Below are 10,558 nucleotides of genomic sequence, written 5' to 3'. Positions count from 1 at the left end.
AGACTCCACAGTCCTTCAGACTCCAAAGTCCTCACTCCCTCAGACTCCACAGTCCTCAGACTCCACAGTCCTCAGACTCCACAGTCCTCAGACTCCACTGTCCCTCAGACTCCACAGTCCTCAGGCTCCACAGTCCTCAGACTCCACAGTCCCTCAGTCCTCAGACTCCACAGTCCTCAGACTCCTCAGTCCTCAGACTCCACAGTCCTCAGACTCCACAGTCCTCAGACTCCTCAGTCCTCAGGCTCCACAGTCCTCAGACTCCACAGTCCTCAGTCCTCAGACTCCACAGTACTCAGACTCCACAGTCCTCAGACTCCACAGTCCTCAGACTCCACAGTCCCTCAGTCCTCAGACTCCACAGTCCCTCAGACTTCACAGTCCCTCAGACTCCACAGTCCTCAGACTCCACAGTCCTCAGACTCAACAGTCCCTCAGACTCTACAGTCCTCAGTCCTCAGACTCCACAGTCCTCAGACTCCACAGTCCTCAGACTCCAAAGTCCTCACTCCCTCAGACTCCACAGTCCTCAGGCTCCACAGTCCTCAGACTCCACAGTCCCTCAGTCCTCAGACTCCACAGTCCTCAGACTCCACAGTCCTTCAGACTCCAAAGTCCTCACTCCCTCAGACTCCACAGTCCTCAGACTCCACAGTCCTCAGACTCCACAGTCCTCAGACTCCACTGTCCCTCAGACTCCACAGTCCTCAGGCTCCACAGTCCTCAGACTCCACAGTCCCTCAGTCCTCAGACTCCACAGTCCTCAGACTCCTCAGTCCTCAGACTCCACAGTCCTCAGACTCCACAGTCCTCAGTCCTCAGTCCTCAGACTCCACAGTACTCAGACTCCACAGTCCTCAGACTCCACAGTCCTCAGACTCCACAGTCCTCAGACTCCACAGTCCCTCAGTCCTCAGACTCCACAGTCCCTCAGACTTCACAGTCCCTCAGACTCCACAGTCCTCAGACTCCACAGTCCTCAGACTCAACAGTCCCTCAGACTCTACAGTCCTCAGTCCTCAGACTCCACAGTCCTCAGACTCCACAGTCCTCAGACTCCACAGTCCTCAGTCCTCAGACTCCACAGTCCTCGGACTCCACAGTCCTCAGTCCTCAGACTCCACAGTCCTCAGTCCTCAGACTCCACAATCCTCAGTCCTCAGACTCCACAGTCCTCAGACTCCACAGTCCTCAGTCCTCAGACTCCACAGTCCCTCAGACTCTACAGTCCTCAGACTCCACAGTCCTCAGACTCCACAGTCCTCAGTCCTCAGACTCCACAGTCCTCGGACTCCACAGTCCTCAGTCCTCAGACTCCACAGTCCTCAGTCCTCAGACTCCACAATCCTCAGTCCTCAGACTCCACAGTCCCTCAGACTCTACAGTCCTCAGACTCCACAGTCCTCAGGCTCCACAGTCCTCAGACTCCACAGTCCCTCAGACTCCACAGTCCTCAGACTCCACAGTCCTCAGTCCTCAGACTCCACAGTCCCTCAGACTCTACAGTCCTCAGACTCCACAGTCCTCAGACTCCACAGTCCTCAGACTCCACAGTCCCTCAGACTCCACAGTCCTCAGTCCTCAGACTCCACAGTCCTCAGTCCTCAGACTCCACAGTCCCTCAGACTCCACAGTGCTCAGTCCTCAGACTCCACAGTGCTCAGTCCTCAGACTCCACAGTCCTCAGTCCTCAGACTCCACAGTCCTCAGTCCTCAGACTCCACAGTCCTCAGACTCCACAGTCCTCAGTCCTCAGACTCCACAGTCCTCAGTCCTCAGACTCCACAGTCCTCAGACTCCACAGTCCTCAGTCCTCAGACTCCACAGTCCTCAGACTCCACAGTCCTCAGACTCCACAGTCCTCGGACTCCACAGTCCTCAGTCCTCAGACTCCACAGTCCTCAGACTCCACAGTCCTCAGTCCTCAGACTCCACAGTCCTCAGACTCCACAGTCCTCAGTCCTCAGACTCCACAGTCCTCAGTCCCCAGACTCCACAGTCCTCAGACTCCACAGTCCTCAGACTCCACAGTCCTCAGTCCTCAGACTCCACAGTCCTCAGTCCCCAGACTCCACAGTCCTCAGACTCCACAGTCCTCAGACTCCACAGTCCTCAGTCCTCAGACTCCACAGTCCTAAGACTCCACAGTCCTCAGACTCCTCAGTCCTCAGACTCCACAGTCCTCAGTCCTCAGACTCCACAGTCCTCAGTCCTCAGACTCCACAGTCCTCAGTCCTCAGACTCCACAGTCCTCAGGCTCCACAGTCCTCAGGCTCCACAGTCCTCAGGCTCCACAGTCCCTCAGTCCTCAGACTCCACAGTCCCTCAGACTCCACAGTCCTCAGACTCCACAGTCCTCAGACTCCACAGTCCTCAGACTCCACAGTCCTCAGTCCTCAGACTCCACAGTCCTCAGTCCTCAAACTCCACAGTCCTCAGTCCTCAGACTCCACAGTCCCTCAGACTCCACAGTCCTCAGTCCTCAGACTCCACAGTCCTCAGTCCTCAGACTCCACAGTCCTCAGTCCTCAGACTCCACAGTCCCTCAGACTCCACAGTCCTCAGTCCTCAGACTCCACAGTCCTCAGTCCTCAAACTCCACAGTCCTCAGTCCTCAGACTCCACAGTCCCTCAGACTCCACAGTCCTCAGTCCTCAGACTCCACAGTCCTCAGTCCTCAGACTCCACAGTCCTCAGTCCTCAGACTCCACAGTCCCTCAGACTCCACAGTCCTCAGTCCTCAGACTCCACAGTCCTCAGTCCTCAGACTCCACAGTCCTCAGTCCTCAGACTCCACAGTCCCTCAGACTCCACAGTCCTCAGACTCCACAGTCCCTCAGACTCCACAGTCCCTCAGACTCCACAGTCCTCAGACTCCACAGTCCTCAGTCCTCAGACTCCACAGTCCTCGGACTCCACAGTCCTCAGTCCTCAGACTCCACAGTCCTCAGTCCTCAGACTCCACAGTCCTCAGTCCTCAGACTCCACAGTCCTCAGTCCTCAGACTCCACAGTCCTCAGACTCCACAGTCCTCAGTCCTCAGACTCCACAGTCCTCAGTCCTCAGACTCCACAGTCCCTCAGACTCCACAGTCCTCAGTCCTCAGACTCCACAGTCCTCAGTCCTCAGACTCCACAGTCCTCAGTCATCAGACTCCACAGTCCCTCAGACTCCACAGTCCTCAGTCCTCAGACTCCACAGTCCTCAGGCTCCACAGTCCTCAGACTCCACAGTCCTCAGGCTCCACAGTCCTCAGTCCTCAGACTCCACAGTCCTCAGACTCCACAGTCCTCAGTCCTCAGACTCCACAGTCCCTCAGACTCCACAGTCCCTCAGACTCACAGAAAGTTGGTGGTTTTCTTGTACATGGACACTTTAAAGCTGTTTTCAGACATGAACTGGAGCCGTGAACATCTCTGCGTCTCACCCAGAGGCTGTAGCTGTATGTGAGAATGCAAACGTCCAAGTCGGTCTGCCCGCACATTAAACGACTGTTACTTCTTAAAATCTACTGTTTGTTGCAGAGATCAGTAAAGTCCCATGACCCAACTGAGCCCATGTAGGAATACAGAAGGAGACTGTACAGAGAATTCAGAGTGAGTGACACTAGAACATATGTGAAATATTGATTTACTGTTCACATTCAAAGACTTTTTCCACCGACAGTCACAGATTTCTAGACTCGGTCTGGAAGCAGCTCTCACCTGACGACCGAGGTGACCGTCGACTAGGTTCAACCAATCCTCACAACCAGGTCTTCAGATTAACATACAGTCTGTCGGTAAAGGATCACATTTGGACTTGTGTGTTTGCAGCAGCAGAATACCTGCGGCTGATATGTAGAATCCAACATGGTTTAGCTTTAATTAATAATAATTCATGTGTCAGGTGGCCTGGCGGCTCAGTGGGTAGATCATCTGCTTTGGATGTTTGGGGTTCAAACCCTGCCACAGACACCAGGTGTGTCCTTGAGTGAGACACTCCATGCTAGCTCCCTGGGCACTATATGTAGCTGCCCACTGCTCCCCCAGGGGATAGGTTAAATGCAGAGGACCAATTTCATTGTGACATATGATGATTAAAGGCTTTCCTTCTTTTCTGCCTAAAGCTTCACTGGCAGTGTAACTGTTTCCTTCAGGAGGTGGTGGAGGTGGTGGAGGTGAACAAACCACAGCTCAGGAATCATCATGTTGACATGTTAGTGGACAGTGGACAAGTACGATGAGCGTTCAGCTGTGTTTCTGCTTTCTATGAGTTTGGGTTCTGGATAATAAAAGTGAAACACTCGCACACACACTGACATGTGTTGGAAATCAGACAAACCTCAGAGAAATAAAAAGAAATAAAGACAGAGACAGAGAATTTGTTCTGCTCTGCAGCTCATAAACTCCACTGACAGCTGCACACACACAGGGTCCAGATGTGTTGTGTAATAGTAGCAAGGATGTAAAAATGGAAGCATGCAGTGGGTCCTGCCACCACAGGAACACACACACGAACACACGAACACACGAACACAGGAACACAGAAACACACACACGAACACACGAACACACACACACGACCTCAGGAACACACACACCAACACAGAAACACACACACCAACACAGAAACACACACACGAACACACACGCGAACACACAAACAAACACACAAACACACACACAAACTCAGGAACACACACACGAACACGCGAACACAGAAACACACACACGAACACACAAACACAGAAACACACACACGAACACACGAACACAGAAACACACACACGAACACACAAACACAGAAACACACACACAAACACACGAACACACACACACGAACACACACGCGAACACACGAACACACACACCAAAACAGAAACACACACACCAACACAGAAACACACACACGAACACACACGCGAACACACCAACACACACACCAACACACACACCAACACAGAAGCACACACATGAACACACACGCGAACACACACACAAACTCAGGAACACACACACGAACACAGAAACACACACACGAACACACACACAAACACAGGAACACACACACGAATACAGGCCCATTGTCATTCACACACACACACACACACACACACACACACACACAGGAGCCCATTGTCATGCATGCTGCTGGCTGTTTCACGCCAACTTAAAGAGATTAACGGGCGATCGGTATCAATTTCCACTGAAGAGAGAGGCAGAGGGGGAGGTGAGGTCTGAGAGAAGGTGGAGAACAAAAACAGTTGGTGGAGAACGGGAGGTGGATGTGGTTTAGACTTTGTTTCAACTGCTTCTGTTGTTAACTGCCTGCTCTGAATCTGACTCTGACTCCTTTATAACTGCAAATATGTTTTAGTAGAGAATCTCCAGTCCACCGCGTCTGTGTGATTCATGTTTCTTTGATAAAAACAAATAATATGTTGGATCAGAACAAAATCCATCCAGTGATCATGTTTCATGTTTCCTACAAAACGTATTTTGCAGTTGTGGTTTGGTTGGAAGGGAACGAACACTGAGGAGAAAGACTGCAGAATAAAAAAGGTCTTTTTGGATCTATGACTGAGGATTTCACACGATCAGCAGCACGAGTGCAGAGAATGTTCTTAAGAATGGAAAAATTCATTAAAAGCTATCGTCTGTGATTTGTTTATTCTCTGGAACCTTCATCTATCAGACGACTTTAAACAAGATTTTCACCTTGTTTTCACAGAACTAACTCATTTTGTGACATAAGCTCCTTTAAGAATCCTAAGGACAAATGGAAACTGGTGAATGTTCGAGCCCTCGGGTGGAACTGCTCAGGAAACCATCCACCAACCTACTGTGATGAACAGAGACACATGGGTTCAGGAAAAGTTTGGAGAATAGTCATGTAACACGGTCTGCGGCTGACACTCTGTTAGGTAGGTAAGAAGGAAGCCAAACATCCACTCTGTGCAGAAACACAGCCAGGTTCTCGTGTCAGGTGGAGAATACACAGTGGAAACATCGTGTAAAGGACAATCAGACGACGTACTGCTGAGCAGCTCGTACTCAGCACGAATGGATAAAAGACTCTTCGGTCCTTTGCTTTCATTTCCTTTAATTTAGTTTAGTTCCTCTCCTCGTGTGGAGGGAGACTCAACAGTCAGAGGGAGGGGGGAAGAACAGAGAGGAGAGAAGGGCAGATAAAGGAGAAGGAAGTGCAAAGGGTCAAACAGAGAAGTGGGGCCCGTGGATGGAAAGGAGGTGAAGACGGTGAAGTGGAGGGGGAGAAAAGAGAGGAGGAGATTGTGGTGTATTCAAGGGGGGAAGAAACCTCATCAGAGAGCGAGGGATCAGTAAACGAGAGAAGAAAGAATCATCAGAGTTCAGCTGATCTGACATCCATCCCTGCAGTGTTCAGTCACGTATGAGATCGAGTAAAAGGAATAAAGTTAAAAGAAAAGAAGACGAGAAGATGAAAAGAGGAGCGAGGGTCCGACCCCTCGAGTGGCTTCAATTAGGAAAATTACAGAGAGAAACTGAGCGAGAGGGAGAGAGAGAGAGGGAGGGAAGGCCAAACCAGAACTGTCAAACTCAGAGCTGATTACAGGGTGAACCCTCCGCCTGCAGCCCAGATCCCAGTCTAAACCTGAACCTGAACCCAGCCCTGAGAACGAACAAGTTATTTTAGGCTCCAGCTGCTGGAAACACTGAGTGTGCTGCCTCCGAGCTGCTCTGTCTAAATGCAGGCTGCTGTTCAGTCAACAGCTGGATTACTGGTTCCACCGCAGAACAACCAGCTCAGCTGAGTTCAGCTGAGTTCGTTTCACTAGAACGATCCTCGGACTGAGATCTGATCCTTCTGCTCTTCAAGGAGCTTCATAGTTTAATGTGATGCTGTACACAGTGATGTCTCTCCATCACACATCAGAATGAATCAATGGAGGAACAAAGTGCTGACGACCTTTTACTAGTGCTTCATATTAACAGGATCCAGACTCGAACTAAGTCGCGTCACATTGGAGATTCCGAGGTCCTGTGTTAGTCTCACTGATTCTCTTTGCTGGTCGCAGCATCAGGACTGATAGTCTCAATCGTACCTTAATCATGTTTCATCATGTTTTTTCTGGACACACAACAACTGTTCACATGGTAACTAGGCCTGTGGCTGATCTCAGAAACAGACTTAAAGCCGTGACTCTTCACTCATGAAGACATCGACCTTTTCAACCTCTTGACAGGTGACAAACGTTTCACAACATCACTGACAGATAGCTGCTAGACAACGTTACCATGATGATGCTCCACAGCACCATAACAACAGTTTCTTTTCTCTCCTCATTTCCTTGCTTCCTATTTCCTTGTTCTTCGTCTATTTTACTGATATCAGCGTGTTCAGTTTTGTGTGTCTGTGCTTGACCTTTGACCTGAGTCCATCTGCCAGCACTGACCCCCCCCACTGTTACTGCGTCTAATCTATGATTTCACGTTGGACGTTTTACGTGTTCCTCATCAGTCTGGACTCAGGTTGTTCAGCCCGGTCTGTTTTATAGTGAAGTTAAAGTATCGATGAAACAACGTCCTCAAATCTGAAAAAAGAAAATCCTGAATCTGAAATCTAAAAAAAAGAAAAAGTATTTGAGAGTAAAAATAAATCATGTGACAGTTTTAAAAGGGAGGTGAAAATTGTCTCGACTACAGTAGAGCACAGTAGAGTACAGTAGAGTACAGTAGAGTACAATAGAGTACAATAGACTATAGTAAAGTACAGTAGACTACAATAGAGTACAATAGACTACGGTAGAGTACAATAGACTACAGTAGACTACAGTAGAGTACAGTAGACTACGGTAGAGTACAATAGACTACAGTAGACTACAGTAGAGTACAGTAGACTACAATAGAGTACAGTAGACTACAATAGAGTACAATAGACTACAGTATAGACTACGGTAGAGTACAATAGACTACAGTAGAGTACAGTAGACTACAATAGAGTACAATAGACTACAGTAGAGACTACGGTAGAGTACAATAGACTACAGTAGAGTACAGTAGACTACAATAGAGTACAATAGACTACGGTGGAGTACAATAGACTACAGTAGAGTACAGTAGACTACAATAGACTACAGTAGAGACTACAATAGAATACAGTAGAGTACAGTAGACTACAGTAGAGACTACAGTAGAGTACAATATACTACAGTAGAGTACAGTAGACTACAATAGAGTACAATAGACTACAGTAGACTACAGTAGAGTACAATAGACTACAATAGAGTACAGTAGACTACAATAGAGTACAATAGACTACAGTATAGACTACGGTAGAGTACAATAGACTACAGTAGAGACTACGGTAGAGTACAATAGACTACAGTAGAGTACAGTAGACTACAATAGAGTACAATAGACTACGGTGGAGTACAATAGACTACAGTAGAGTACAGTAGACTACAATAGACTACAGTAGAGACTACAATAGAATACAGTAGAGTACAGTAGACTACAGTAGAGACTACAGTAGAGTACAATAGACTACAGTAGAGTACAGTAGACTACAATAGAGTACAATAGACTACAGTAGACTACAGTAGAGTACAATAGACTACAATAGAGTACAATAGACTACAGTAGACTACAGTAGAGTACAGTAGACTACAATAGAGTACAATAGACTACAGTAGACTACAGTAGAGTACAGTAGACTACAATAGAGTACAATAGACTACAGTAGACTACAGTAGAGTACAGTAGACTACAATAGAGTACAGTAGACTACAGTAGACTACAGTAGAGTACAGTAGACTACAATAGAGTACAGTAGACTACAGTAGAGACTACGGTAGAGTACAATAGACTACAGTAGAGTACAGTAGACTACAGTAGAGTACAATAGACTACGGTAGAGTACAATAGACTACAGTAGAGAACAGTAGACTACAATAGACTACAGTAGAGACTACAATAGAATACAGTAGAGTACAATAGACTACAGTAGAGACTACGGTAGAGTACAATAGACTAAAGTAGAGTACAGTAGACTACAATAGAGTACAATAGAGACTACAGTAGACTACAGTAGAGTACAATAGACTACAGTACAGTACAATAGACTACAGTAGAGACTACAGTAGAGTACAATAGTCTACAGTAGACTACAATAGACTAAAGTAGAGACTACAGTAGAGTACAATAGACTACAGTAGAGACTACGGTAGAGTACAATAGACTACAGTGGAGACTACAGTAGAGTACAGTAGACTACAGTAGAGTACAATAGACTACAGTAGAGTACAGTAGAGTACAGTAGACTACAGTAGAGTACAATAGACTACAGTAGACTACAGTAGAGTACAGTAGACTACAGTAGAGTACAATAGACTATAGTAGAGTACAACAGACTATAGTAGGCCACAGTAGAGTACAATAGAGTACAGTAGACTACAGTAGAGTACAATAGACTACAGTAGAGTACAATAGACTATAGTAGACTACAGTAGAGTACAGTAGAGTACAGTAGACTACAATAGAGTACAGTAGACTACAGTAGAGTACAGTAGACTACAGTAGAGTACAATAGAGTACAGTAGACTACAGTAGAGTACAATAGACTATAGTAGACTACAGTAGAGTACAGTAGACTACAATAGAGTACAGTAGACTACAGTAGAGACTACAGTAGACTACAATAGAGTACAATAGACTACAGTAGAGTACAATAGACTACAGTAGAGACTACAGTAGACTACAGTAGAGTACAGTAGACTACAGTAGTGTACAGTAGACTACAGTAGAGTACAATAGACTACAGTAGAGTACAGTAGACTACAATAGACTACAGTAGAGTACAGAGTAGAATACAGTAGACTACAGTAGAGACTACAGTAGACTACAGTAGACTACAGTAGAGTACAATAGACTACAATAGAGTACAGTAGACTACAATAGTCTACAGTAGAGTACAGAGTAGAGTACAGTAGACTACAGTAGAGACTACAGTAGAGTACAGTAGACTACAATAGAGTACAATAGACTACAGTAGAGTACAATAGACTACAGTAGACTACAGTAGAGTACAACAGACTAAAGTAGGCCACAGTAGAGTACAGTAGACTACAGTAGAGTACAATAAACTACAGTAGACTACAGTTGAGTACAGTAGAGTACAGTAGAGTACAACAGACTACAGTAGACTACAGTAGAGTACAATAGACTACAGTAGACTACAGTAGAGTACAGTAGAGTACAATAGAGTACAGTAGACTACAGTAGACTACAATAGACTACAGTAGAGTACAGAGTAGAGTACAGTAGAGTACAGTAGAGACTACGGTAGAGTACAATAGACTACAATAGACTACAGTAGAGTACAGAGTAGAGTACAGTAGAGTACAGTAGACTACAATAGACTACAGTAGAGTACAGAGTAGAGTACAGTAGAGTACAGTAGACTACAGTAGAGAACAATAGACTACAGTAGAGTACAGAGTAGAGTACAGTAGACTACAGTAGAGACTACAGTAGACTACAGTAGAGTACAGAGTAGAGTACAGTAGACTACAGTAGAGACTACAATAGAGTACAAT

Source organism: Anabas testudineus, chromosome 7 (genome assembly GCF_900324465.2).
Source record: "Anabas testudineus chromosome 7, fAnaTes1.2, whole genome shotgun sequence".
Classification (NCBI taxonomy): domain Eukaryota; kingdom Metazoa; phylum Chordata; class Actinopteri; order Anabantiformes; family Anabantidae; genus Anabas; species Anabas testudineus.
Note: the sequence above shows the minus strand (reverse complement) of the source record.